General features: G+C 45.2%; 1 protein-coding gene across 2 annotated transcripts in view; it reads right to left on the bottom strand.

The window, feature by feature from the left end:
* ADGRF5 (adhesion G protein-coupled receptor F5) overlaps positions 1–13,890 on the bottom strand; it is a 56,240-nt gene that overhangs the window by 38,336 nt on the left and 4,014 nt on the right. The gene's annotated exons all lie outside the window — the stretch shown is intronic.

The following is a 13,890-nucleotide window of genomic DNA, read 5'->3' on the forward strand; positions in this document are numbered from 1 at the left end:
GGGGGGAATTGGGTTAAAGGAAGTGTCTCTTCAGTTTCCTGGGCATGTCCATCAGTATGTCCAGCATTCTACAAAGGAGACTATTTTGCTATTTTGAAGACATCATCTGCTTGTGACAACCTCAAGACTCCCATGGATCTGGCTGATCCCAAGACCAAGATGGATCAAAATGTATCAAGAGGGAAACATTGCCAAGTTATGAGCTGTGACACAAGCCCTTGAGATAGTGACATGACTTAATAAGAGAAACACTAACAAAACAAAGATTTCTGATAGTTTTGTATGTGCAGCATATGCTCACAGCATATGGTACAATAGCTTAATCTGTACACAGAACTTGTATTTTGATGGTAAGGGGTTGATAAAACAGATAATAGAAAGGAAAAAAGGTCATTAAACAAAGTTTATGATGAGGTTAAACAGCATCTGCTAGAGTTTTGCATGTATCTTTTGCACTATTCACAAACTTGTATTCATATTCAAATGTTGTGGGTCAGCCTCTGTTTTCAAATACACGCTTTGTGCAATCATGTAGCTGAGACCAAATGCCCTGTTAACTGTATGCATAAGAAACCATATAGAGGGCAACTCATGCAAATGAGAACCGTGCTGCTACTCAGGCTTTGATAGCTAGTCAAAAGTCCAAAAATCCCAAACCAGTATCTAGAAAGCCAGAATACTAGCAAACAAATATCGAATTGCAGATGAGAAAAATATTAATGTCCTTCTCAAGTAACGTGGCTGTTCCCTTTGTTCATTTAAAGTCTCATTGAAAAAAGAATTGCTGTAAATTTTTCAGCAAGCAATTTCTCAAGTATCTATGTACCTTCTGTTGGTGAAACCGAAGCTATGTGGACACATTCATCATTTCTCATACACACTGTCTTTGACTTATTAAAGCCCCAGAGAGCTAAAGAAGCCCAAATTTGCTACCAAATCTCTTTCTCCACAGCATTCAGGCTGAAAAATGTGTAAAGTTAACTCTAAAGTGCAGAAGATTCCTAGAGGTAAGTAGCAAGGTCTCACTTTAACCCAGGACATAGGTAATCTACATGACCTCCTTTTTACTTTTTCTGTAAGTTTCTCTTCTTCATCAATGTTGCAAAATAATTACCCCCTTTCTTGCAAATCCACTCAGCACAATAGTCACTAGCCCATATGTTTTAGAAAATAAAAACGACACCCAGAGATATAATATGGTTTACCTTCTCAGGTGATTCAAATAGAAGATCTTCTAATGAGGTCCCTCTTAAACGTCCTCTGCTTTCTATTACAGCCCAGGCTGCTTTAATTTCTCTCAAAGGGAAGCCAAGACACAGGAACTTGTATAATTAGCTGAACATGTTATTACTGCCCAGAGAACAAGTTGCCTCTAGAGCCTGCACTCAATTTTCAAGTGTGAGGCTGATCAGAGATGCCACTGCAGAAAACCCACAAGGCATTTCAAGAGGAGATATTTCCTGATACCATTCATCAGGTCGTACTCATTATTTCCCCCTGCACTGATCTAAGTCCTTCAGCATCTTATCTGCAGATTACTTTATCAAGTGGACTAACTTGTTCTGCTGCTGTTACTCACCTGCTTTGTTCTAACAAAAGAGGGTGTTGAGGACTGAAAGCAGTAAACTCATATTTTGTAGCTATGGCAAAATGTTTGTGGGCTTCGACTTAACAAGGGAGGAAAACCCTAGAATTTTCCTACCCGAGCTGGCAGCATGCTCGCTGTGGGCTGGACCCGGCAGGCATTAGGGACATGCGTTGGTGCCCTTGGAGAAGCTGCACAGAGATGCAGACCTACGGCTCTGTCGGCTACTGTGAAAGCTGGGGAAGAGCAGGAAATTCCCAGAAATCAGGGGAAACTCTGATGTGTTATGTATGTTTCTACCTTGAACAAAATCTGGAGCCAGGAACCCACTGTGCAAACAGGGGACATCTGTCCCAAAACAGTGGGGCCCTTGTCCCTACAGTGTTCGATCACAGCTGGTTTGTCAATGGAATTTGTTTCCACAGCAGTGTGTGTCAGGCACTGGCTCACTGAGCTCATGCAGTGCCTGTGGAAAAGCCTGGGATTAAACTCATGTTGTGGGGGATTATTTTTTAAACAGTGATTAATTCAGGAGATATAGGTCTATGGAAAGAGCTCCTGTTCCCCCACAGACTGGAAACGGTCCCTGTGGAGATCCTGACTTCTCATAAGAAGTCCATGGGGGGCGATAGCCTCATGGAGTAGGCAGATGTGCCCCAGGATCTCCAGAGCCACCGTGCAGCAGCTGAAGGCCAGGTGGGACACAGCAGGGCATCCCAAAAGGGCACACGTCTCCAAGGTAGACAACTGAGTCAAGCTGTAAATGCCACTCATTGTCACACCGCAGAAGAAGAATGGAAGCAAAAAAGTCAGTAAGGTACCTGATAAGGTGTCATGTCTTTTCCATTTCTGCACTAGTTCCCAAATTAAAGGATTGTGACATCAGGGCTGGTCCAGCAGTTACAATAAGGTCATGTTGCTAGCTGACATTGGCTGTTTCAGGGGAACGGGAGGGATGGCTGTCGTGGCAGCATTGGGCATAGTTTGGGTTGCTCTTGGTGTTATCTGTCTAGAGTAGTAGTGGTCATTTTTGTGCCACAGTGAGCTTGGACCAGGTCTTCAATCCTCTATCAACTGTCTGTGGTGAGCGTGCCGGTTGCTCCATTTCTAACAGCCCTAAACCATGTCACAGCATTTTGCCTCTTGCTGGGTCTGAGTCATAAAAATCAAAATGTGTGTTTCGCAAAGTTTGCCCTGCAGTCTTTGCAGGTGCCAGCATTTACTAAGGGCCCTAAGGATATCACGGTACGTGACTGTAAACTTCTCTTCAATGAGCCAACTTGAGGGTGCATTGTTCTTGGCAGCAATACAGCCTATTCCTCTTCCCTTTTCTGCAAACCTGGTCACCTGTTGCTCCCCACAATGTAGTGAGTCAGCCCTCAGCCTGCCATTCTGCAGCAGTTTTAAGGTGATAAATTGGCATGATTGATGTCCTCGTTGCCCTTACAGCTGGTCCCCACTGTTGCAGTGGCATCAGTCTGGTTTATTGCCCACTCAAGCTGGTTCAGGAATCTGAACAAGCAGAAAACGAAGGCTACATCTACAGCACTAAATGCAACCACCTCTCTCTCTTCAGACAGGTTTTATGGCTGGCCTTGTGCTGGTGCCTTCCAGACCCCTCTCTGAGCCAATTTAACTCACTGTACCTGCAGAAAACTAAACCAGCAACAAGGCGTCTAGTTTGCTTTCATCTGAGCGAGTTTAATCAGCCCAAAGAAGGGCCCAGTGAGTGCCAGGGCCAGAGCAAGGAGAGGAGCAGATATGTGGCCCCAAGCAGGGAAGGGGGAAGGAACAGAGGTGGGCAGGAAGGGCAGAAGGGTAAGGAGAAGGAGGGCCTCTTCCTTTCTGCCCTGGCAAGCAGTTCAGCATGAGTCCATGGTCTAACCCTACATAAACAGCTGTGTCGTTTTCACCCAGTGTTGCTCCCTTGGCTGTCTCCTCGCAAGTTTAGATAAGCAGCAGTGCCAGCGCAGAGGATGAGGTGAAGAGGAGGGCAGGCTTGGCTTAGACCGAGTTAGCTGGGGTGGATCCACACCTTTCACATTACCAGCCCTTGACTGGAAAACCGATCTGATTTAAAGCCTCTTCCCCCCTTTTTTTTTTTGTTGCTGTAGCTTTCAACAATTTTAATCAACAACACCTTGGCGTGTGGGAATGGGAAAGAATGTCAGCAAGGGGAAAGGATTCCTTAAAAGAGGGTTTCTGCTCAAGACACTGTATCATCAAACTGGAGCCTAAAGGTATGAGAAATCTTGGTTCACTTTGCAGAAGAATGTGAAAATTGCACAATGTCAGAGCATTAAGTATGTAATCAACTTGGTATGTGAGCACAGGAAGATGTCCTGATTATTCTGCTGTTTTTTCCTGTATGCATTCATCATGTACTGTCATGTCACCAGAAACTGTGAACTTCCTGGATTTTAAAGTTCTAAAGTTTCAACCCCAGAACACTTTTAGTTTAAACATCTGAGACTGCACTTAGAGAGCCATCACAGGCTCAGGAAAGCAAGCAAAAATTGTGTTAGAGGATATCTGCTGTGAACCAGGAGCACTCATCCAAAACAAGGCAGAGCTACACTGATCCTGTAATTCACTGGAAATGTGCCGTTACAGAAGCATGAGAACACGTTTCATCTAGCATGAACACAATAGACCAGGGTAATGTTCCTACATAGGTGCAACCTGAGAGACACTGTTCAAAGCAAAAGTAAGTGTGGAAACAACTTAGAAATGAAGTTAAGAAGATACAGCCCTCTTGACTCACCCATCTTCATTCCAGTCCTGGCTGTTAACACTTCAGTCTCATCTCTAGAATCTAACCTCAGCAATTTGTGTAATCAAATCCCATTGCCACTTGTATCCCAGACTCGGAAAAAGATGGCAGAACCTCTCAGAAGCTGGATGCAACAGTGCAGGTTCTTACACCATTTGCCATTATTATTTTTGAGTCTGAATTTTGCATGGTCAGCCTCTCAGAGAGATGGGCTTTAGAAATGGAAGGACAGAGTGGATCCCAAGCATATTGGAATTAATAGGCAGATTGCTTTGAGATAAAAGGTTTGGGGGTGAATCTGGCAATGCCTGGGGCTTCATTTATTATATCTCTCACATGACTTTATACAGTTTTGCCCACCTCAGTCTTGCAGAAAAGAATCCGGAGGGAGTCCTAGCAAAATGCTACCTAACTCCACTCAGCATGATGTTGCTGAAATAAGGCTAATCTCATTCTGAAGTTTGTTAACAAGTATTTTTAATTTAAGACCTGGAAGGTAACAAAAGTACTCTGCTTGATGCTGTTGATGCCTTGGCTGGAGTGCTGTGTCCGGATGTTGCTGTATTGGAGAGCATCCATCTTAGCATGCTAAGACATGAGCAGAGTACGACCTTGTGAACAGGTTGAAGGTTGTTCGGTTTAGATAGGAGAAGACTCAGGTAAGGACACAATAACAGTTTGCCACTTGGTAAAGAACTGACATAAATGTTCACAGCAATAGCTGGGTGAAGGGTGATGTGAAATCACACAGTCTGAAGCAAAGATAAATGTGTTGGTGATTATGGAAAATGTGTAATTGTAAAGGTTAGAAGCACTGAATTAGGCTACCCAGGGCAGCTGCAAAGTTCCCTTCAGTGGAGATTTTTAAGAACAGGCAATAAAATTGCTGACATGGAAGGGAGCCCTTGATTCTGCCTCCATGTGAGTTTGTGGCAATGGGGCACCAGGTAGATTGTTTATTGACCTCTTCCAATTACCTCTTTCTGTTTCTCTACACTGCTGCAATTTCTGTGCAATGAATGAGTTCAAAGAGATTCAGAGGAGACATGCAAGACCACCGATCTGTGTACTCAGAGCTGTGTTTGGACATTGCTATATCCATCGTAGGCAAGTTCAGGAATTCCTTTCTGGACCTCTCCAGCACAACATTCCCATTGGTTTAAGCACAGAGGAGGTGAACTGTATCTACAGCCTTATCAAGAGTTTCCCCAAAATGATATTTCCAGAGAAAGGCTCTGGTTCACACCCTACATTAAGTCACATTTTCCATCCGTGTTTATGAAGTATATACTTTTCCTTCTTGACCTGTGACTTTAAATTCCTCTATTCCTCTGTAAGCCTTCCCGTGAATTGGTGGTGACCTTTTTACATACTCAAATAGTCTACATGGAAAATGAAAATAATTTAGTGCCAGCTATCTGCAGATCAGGCTCAAATCATACCATGACCAAGCAGTACTTCCTGCAAGAAGAAAACAACTCTGCAAGACTCATGTTTGCAAGGCACAGTAGCTGGAATAGGAACCACTCAGACAGATAATCGAGAGCATAGAAAATCCTGCCCAGCTGAACAGCCAGATTATCACATCCTTCAAGCACTCCTAATGCTCATGGAAAGTTCTGTCAGCTGCTCTCAGAGCATTAGGAGTGCTTGAAGGATGTGATAATTTGGCCGTTCAGCTGGACAGTACCAGCCAGCCCTGGAACGTCCTCCTAGCCCTCCTGGAAGAGTTCACAGTTGGATTTACCGCTTGTCAGTGGCGAACAGCAATCTGCTGGATCAGTGAGGGTATTCTGACATGAATAAGCATTAACTGCAATAGTTATTGGCTAAGCATTAGCTAAGGGAAGGAAGAAGGTGAGAAACAGTCTGCCACATTTGGCAAGACATTAGCACTGTCCCGGTTGCTGGCTAGCTGTACAGCTGACCTGTCTGGGAAGCTACCACACTAACGCTAGACCTCTGGCCTGCCTCTCTCATGGGGTTAGGTAACAAAGTTCACCTGCACTTACAGCCATTTCACTGTATTAGGATGAGAAAGGCCTGCTGAGAACTAACTTTTCTTCAGAGTAGGTACCTCCAACTTCGGCAGAGAGATGATGCCCACATAGCTCATGGCTTCTATGGCCTTACCAGTGTAGCATGGTGCAGAGACACCTGGGTTGTACCAGAGCCAGAAGTAATATATTGTTGGCATGCTGTATAATCCCTTGCAGCAGGGTTTGGTAGCTCAGGTCTGGTGGCCAGACTGCTTCTATAGACACTCTCACAGCCCTGTGGCTCATTACTTGGGTTCCCTAGCTCAGGTAGCCTCTGTTCACTCAGTGGGACCTAGCTCATTCCACCTTATGCTTCTGTATGACTCCCAGATTTCCACACTCTTTTCTCTTACAGGAAGACACATTTGGTAGCCTCTCTTAGCCTGCCCAGACATGTCTTCTTTCTAGAGTCTTTGGGACAACATTTCTCATTTGATACCAGATTAATGATGAGAAGATTTCCTGGTTCTGGATGCTTCTGAAGCACAGTGTCCAGTTCTCAGTACAAGAGGGACATAGACATACTGGAGTGAGTCCAGCAAAGGGCCACGAAGATGATTAAGGGGCTGGAGCATCTGTCATACCAGAAAAGGCTGAGAGAGCTGGGACTGTTTAGCCTGGAAAAAGAAAGGCACAGAGGGATCTTGTCAATGTCTATAAATAACTGATGAGGGGAACTAAAGAAGCACCACCCTGGAGTGGCTTCTTTGGTGAGGGATTATGAGAGCAGAAGTGTAAGTTGAAACAAGCATTTCTGTGTTAGAATACACAGAGTTATCCACCCTCGTGCAGCCATCCCAGACTGAGGTATTTTATTCCTGTTGGCTGAAACTTTTCTATATTCTGTGTCTGGGAATGTGTCCCCTCTTGTGCAGAAGTAGAGATGAACACACCTTTGGCATCAGCGGGAAGAGGATGACAAACAACTCTGGAGCTGCAACATCTTCAACCAGCAGAGTTGAATATTAGTCCATAGCCTCAGCTCGTGGCCCTCTCCTAGGGCTGTAAGACACGTCCTGGGTCACTGAGGCTATGACCCCCCTGTGTGGTCGGCCTCCTGTATTCTGCTTTGGAGGTTTGTCAAGCCTCATTGTAAAAGCGGTTAAGTCCGTGTTTTTCCTCCTTTGTTCACACTGAGAGACCATTCCCCAACTTCTCTAATGGGTAGTGGTTGCTTAATGCCATAAGCAGATTTGCACTTGGTTGGATCCAAGGATCCTCTAGCCCAGTCGCTTCTTACGCAAAGAGGGCCACAGCAGAGGCCCTAGGGAAGGGTTTTACAAAAGCAAAGTAAGCTTGTAGCAGCACATCTTCAGAACGTGCTTTCTGCCTCTGGCTGTCAGAGGTACAGGGACTTCTGGAGGCAGAGGCAAGACCTTGGTGTTTAATAGCCCTTAATGGCCTATGAAGCTTACACAAAATGAAGTAAACCTTAAGAAAACCCAGGAGAGTGTCCAACGTCCAGAACATCCAGGAGCAAGGAGGTCTAAGTCTCCTTTGCTTGCTTTGAATCTGCCACTCATTAGGGTCAGGTCTGGTCCTTAATTATCACACTGGATGGCACACTTGCTCCGTGGCCTCGTAGCAGCAGACATCACTTTTACATTCCCCATCAGCTGTCTAGGCTGAAGAGTCCTGTGCCATTCTAGCACAGCAGTCATCCCACCTCTTCAGTACTTGTTCTGCTCTGCATCTTTCCAATTGGCCTACATCTTTTTTGAACTTAACTAAGATCCGTTGTCCCCATGCCAGCATTTTCCTGTGGCTTAAACAGCTCTGCCTCCCTTTAGACATTCTGCATGAAAGGCCTATGGTGCCATGAGATCTGTGGAGGTGAAGGACGCATGGAGGGAGGAACCAGGCGCTGCTAAAGATTAGAAGGTGTGAAGGTGTGGCTGGCACAAGACAGTCTAGCTCCATGGCTGCCCAGTACCTGATAGCAGCTGAGCCCTGGTTTACCCTTTTCAAAGAGTCACTGGGAATTTTTTCAGAGTCTCGATCTTTGGGGACAAAGCCCTTGTTTTCAGTGACCGTCCAGTTTGTTCTTCCTCAGCCACAACAGAAGAGCTTTCCCTTCTGTGCATAAAACATGACCTTTGGGTAGTGCGTAATAATTTGGATGATCAGACAATGTTTGTTTCAGACATAAAACACACAATGACTTTAAGAACACACACCCAGGCACAACAATATTTCATGGGAGAGTTGGCTAAAAGGGAAAGGGGGGAAAGGGGGGACAGGGGAAGTTGCACTGACCTTAGATAACACATCTGAATGAGAACAAAAATAAAATAAACACAAATTAATCAAGGACTCCAAATCGAACAGCTTAGTGATAAGGATTCAAACAGGCAATAAACAGGCTGTGAGATACTTTCTCTGTGATGTTTGAGGAACTGTGTTATTCCAGCTTTGTGCCTAGCATGGTACAGGCAGCAGAGCTAGCTAGTATGCTAAGGGATCTGTAGGACTTGTGCAAAGGTTTCGTTTTCAGGGGTACTGTGGGGGCAATTCTTATTTTTTGTGAGTTAGTTGTGTGCAAACAGATGTCATGGCACTCATAAGTGAAGGGATGAATGCTCCCCGTGCCATGTGGCACATTAATATGCCAGGCTGAAAACAGTGGTAGCTGAAGCCAAAGTGAAAAAGGCATTTAAATCAGCACTTCACTGGAAAAAGAAAGCCTTGCCCAATTCTTGCCCTTTTCCTACCTTCTCCTGCTCAGGAGATTTTGCTCAACACCAGCTAAAGGCTCCTGCTTGACCTTTATGTTGGAGTTTTGTAGAAGGAACAAAGAAAAAAAATAACATGTGAAACAATAAGTTCCACTCTGCTATTCCAGCTCTTTGCACATAGCTGAGTACCATATGTTTTGAAAGGCTGTGGAAAAGCACACACAAGCATGCATTCACTCGACTCTGATGGCTGGGATGGGAGAAGGGATGGAGCCATGAACTTTCCCTTCCCCCTCCTCATCCTTTTTGGAGCATCTGCAGCAGTTAGTGGCAGGCCTATCTCACAGCCAGCATCAACAACACAAGACATTTGGAGCTCAGCTGTGTGTGGATACAGGGATGGTGGAACTCTCCATGTACTCACTCCCGTACTGATATAGTGAAGCGTGAGGTCTAACAACATCCGTTGAAGTGGAATTTCCATGGGCTTCAATGACTTTTGGATTAGGTCCCTAAATCAGGCCAGCCACGGGTTACTTCTATAGACCGAAGTACTAGAAAGTCTGATGACTGCATGCTTCCTGCTCGTTTCATTTTATTAACCTCTTGATTTTTTTCCCTGTTATTGCTGCAAGCGCAGCTGGCTGTATAGGAAGCTACTGCAAGTTGTGTAGGCCATTTGGAGTTTGTATAATCCCATTCTGGACAGCAGGAGCTTCCGGCCTGAGGGCCCGGCCTGTCAAACCTAACAGCAAAAATGTAGAAGTACAAAGTAGCATCCACCTTTTGCACAAAGAATCATATAAATGGAGGGAAATCCCCTAGATCAGTGAAGGCAGGTCTCTGTTGTCTATATCTCATAATTCCCTTCTGTAATGATCAAACCTGAGAGAGAAAATAATTGTTTATATTTTGTTCCACTGATCTCACTTCCAGCCTTATTATTTTTCTACTGGTCTGTCTTCCAGAGCACAGGATAACTCAGAAATGCTAAACAGTGCTAGTATTTAACTTCTTTGAAGGTTACACTTGTCTATAATGTTTTCAAAATCATCAGAGCTCTTTCATCTTCATCATTGGCATTAGGTGCGAGATCAAGACAGAATATCATCAACAAGGTTGGGACTAGTTTGTTTTATTAATATTCAGAAGACTTTAAGGAATATTAGACTTCAGACAGATGCTTGGCCTGGTTCAAAATGACATCACACTTCAGGAATGGTCCAGCCTTGTGAACCCCTATGGTGCATGTTGGGCTCACATGGCGTAAAAGCACGGCAATGCAAAGATAACTTGCAGCTGACAGCGGGTTTGCTCATGAGATCCAACACTCAGCTGGGTAGAGGACTGGCATTTCTCGGGCCCCGGGGTGCCTTCGGAGAGCTTAAACAAACACCTGCCATGAGATGTAGGGCCAGAGCAGATGAGCTGCTGAGGTCTCTTTCTGGGAGACCCAGTCAATAGTTAGCCTGTTCCCTGTCTCAGCCAATGCCAAGATTCACAGAAATGATTCAACGGACAGTATGGGCCAGGGGCTGTTCCCAGTCAGCCGCACAGCCTAGGCTGCCTTGTTTTAGAGGGAAAAGGAGAGTTCAGGCATATGGAGGTGAGCTGTGCCCTGACAGATGGCCTCAGGGTTAGGGAACGACTCCAGTCTCTCACACTGCACTGTTGCTGTTGCATGTGTTTCTCCTAATCCCAGCATGCTCTAAGGTAAAATGCAAGTTTCAGGATTAGGAATATTCTTTAGCTTCTCCACCCGCAATTAGACAAGGTTGGTGCCTAATTTTGGTGGCATCTCCCATGGCAAATCTTCACAGGCACCTGTGTTTGTCTCCACTGACTGTACAGGCAATCTAAGTCTTACTTCAGCAGGAATCTCCTCTGCTTCAACACCCTCAAAAGCATCTGCACTTACATTAGGGACAAGGGAAGCCTCCCTTAACTGCTGTCGGATTAAGCCTTCACCAAGTTTGGTACTATGGTGCTGAAACAGTGCTGGAGCCAGAAATTAGGCATTTAGGAAAAGAGCAGGCACTTTTTGAGGGAGATTTACATTAATAGCATAGAACACCTCTCCTATGAAGGAAGGCTGAGAGAGTTGGGGTTGTTTAGCTTAGAGAAGAGAAGGCTCTGGGGAGACCTTATAGCAGCCTTCCAGTACTTAAAGGGGGCCTACAGGAAAGATGGGGAGGGACTCTATCAGGGAGTGTAGTGATAGGACGAGGAGTAATGGTTTTAAACTGAAAGAGGGTAGATTTAGATTAGATATTAGAATAAATTCATTACTATGAGGGTGGTGAGGCACTGGAACAGAAATTCATTACTGTGAGGGTGGTGAGGCACTGGAACAGGCTGCCCAGAGAAGCTGTGGATGCCCCATCCCTGGAAGTGTTCAAGGCCAGGTTGGATGGGGCTTTGAGCAACATGGTCTAGTGGAAGGTGTCCCTGCCCATGGCAGAGGGGTTGGAACTAGATGATCTTTAAGGTCCCTTCCAACCCAAACCATTCTATGATTGTATGATTCCAACATCTCGTGTGTCCTTACTGAGACAAGAGTCAGTGTTATGAACAGCAATGGGACTTTTTAAGCTTGAAACAGGACGGATAGTGAGAGGAAGGAAGGAAGGAAGTGCCATCAGTCCTGTTTTACGGCCGGAGAGACTTGAGGCATGCATAGGCTCATCCGGGATCTCAGCCATAGGATTGGTTGACCCAGATTTTAGGGACCCCACGTAGGAATTTAAAGAATTTCTCCCTCAAGAAGGAACAGTAAAACAATTCAGGAGCAAGGGGCATGCTGTGAACAGCCTGTCATAAGGCACGTAGGGACAGCTTTGGAATGAAGATGGTTTTTACACACTCAGCCTGATGGTTGTCGAGGGCCAAGGCTGTGGTCACAGGAGCGAGACAAAGCAGGAACTTTAGTAGAGCTTTTCCTCTGTACATGAACAATTGGGGGAAGCTCTGCTGTTTTGAGGAATTTCCGAGGACAGTAAATTACATACTAGATCACAGCTCTATTATGTTTTTGGGGAAGGCATTTGGAAATTAATGTTTCGTATTAAGATTTAAATGGGGAATACATACAGCTCTGCCACTCACAGGCATCCTCAAACCTGGCCTGCCACAGCATTTTCTGACCTCTTGAGGTGGGTTTAAGTGCTGGATTGGCAGCGGTCAACCATGTAAACAGAACCTCGCTATCCCTATGCTTCAGTTCTCTGCTGCCAAACAAGGATGGTATTAGCTGTCCCTACTTCACAGGGTGTTTAGGGAGAACCTGGGGCAGGAATAACCCATCGGTGCTTGCACTAACAGCCTGATAAAGCAAGAGCTGTAGAAATGCCTAGAAGGCAAATGAGACACAGCTTCCCTTTCAGCCAGAAGGAAGGATTTCAATGCCAGGAGTGGTCCATTTTAGGTGACCTTTGAGTTCTTCCTAAAACAAATATTGCTTTGTGTAAATCAGCTGACTGAGATGACACAAGGGAGTTAAAGGTTTTTTCTGGGCTGGGAAAAACCTTCTGTTTATTCAAAAGTGGTCCATTAGAAGGTGTCTAAAAGGTGGGCTAGATATCCTATTGTGGTGGGTTGACCCTGGCCTGCAGCTAAGCACCCATACAACCACTGAGTTACTCCCCACCTGCCAGTGGGATGGGGGAGAGAATAGGAAGAGAAAAAGTGAGAAAACTCATGGGTTGAGATAAATACAGATTAATAAAAGAAAGAAAAAGGGAAGAAAAAACAAATGATGTGAAGGCGATCACTCACTACCTCCCACAAGTAGACGGATGCCCAGCAAGTCTCCAAGCAATGGCCACCTTGGAAGACAACCCTGCCCCGCACCTCTGTTTTTTATTGCTAAACATGATGTTATATGGTTTGAAATATTCCTTTTGTGAATTTGGGTCAGCTTTCCCAGCTGTAGCCCCTCCCAACCCCCAGCCCACTCATTACAGTGGCAGAGTGGGAGAAAGAGAAAGCCTTGATGCTGTGCAAGCACTGCTCAGCAACAGCCAAAGCACTGGTGTGCTATCAACACTGTTTTAGCCACAAATCCAAAACACAGCACCTTATGGGCTGTTATGAGGAAAATTAACTCCATCCCAGCCAGACCCAGTACTCCCATCTTGTTTGGCTTGCTCAGATGGGAGTTATGATGGAGAGGGGAGGGCTTTGGGGCAGAATTCATTACAGACTTCCACATGGATAGACTGAAGTTTGGAGAGAAGATACGGGCTGGGTGCAGAAATGATGGATTAAGGTTACAACATCCATGCCATGTCATAGGAAGGTTGTCAGAGTGAAACCTCTCTTACAGGCCATCATCACAAGCAGACAAGCCCTCAGAATAGGCTGCAAATATAGTAAAAAATTCCTGAACAAAGTCCACCAGTGCATCATTATAACCTGCAAATATAGTACTGTAATTACTAGACAACCTGCCACAGTGAGTTAGCTGCTCTGCAGGAGCTGCTCTTTCCTGCAAAAAAAGTGGAGTGGATCATTCCTCTATCAGAGAGAAACAAGCCATTGCGAATCATCTTTTGCAAGCCGTTTCCCGTGCTCCCTGTTCCTGCACACCCACCTTGTGCCTTCCATAGAATCATAGAATTCATAGAATCATTGAGGTTGGAAGAGACCTCTAAGATCATCGAGTCCAACCGTCGACCCAACACCACCACCCACTAAACCATGTCCCTAAGTGCCTCATCTACACGTCTTTTAAATACCTCCAGGGATGGGGACTCCACCACTTCCCTGGGCAGCCTGGTCCAATGTTTAACCACTCTTTCAGGAAAGACATTTTTCCTC

The sequence above is a fragment of the Aptenodytes forsteri genome, unplaced genomic scaffold (genome assembly GCF_000699145.1).
Source record: "Aptenodytes forsteri isolate BGI_AS27 unplaced genomic scaffold, ASM69914v1 Scaffold57, whole genome shotgun sequence".
Classification (NCBI taxonomy): Eukaryota; Metazoa; Chordata; class Aves; order Sphenisciformes; family Spheniscidae; genus Aptenodytes; species Aptenodytes forsteri.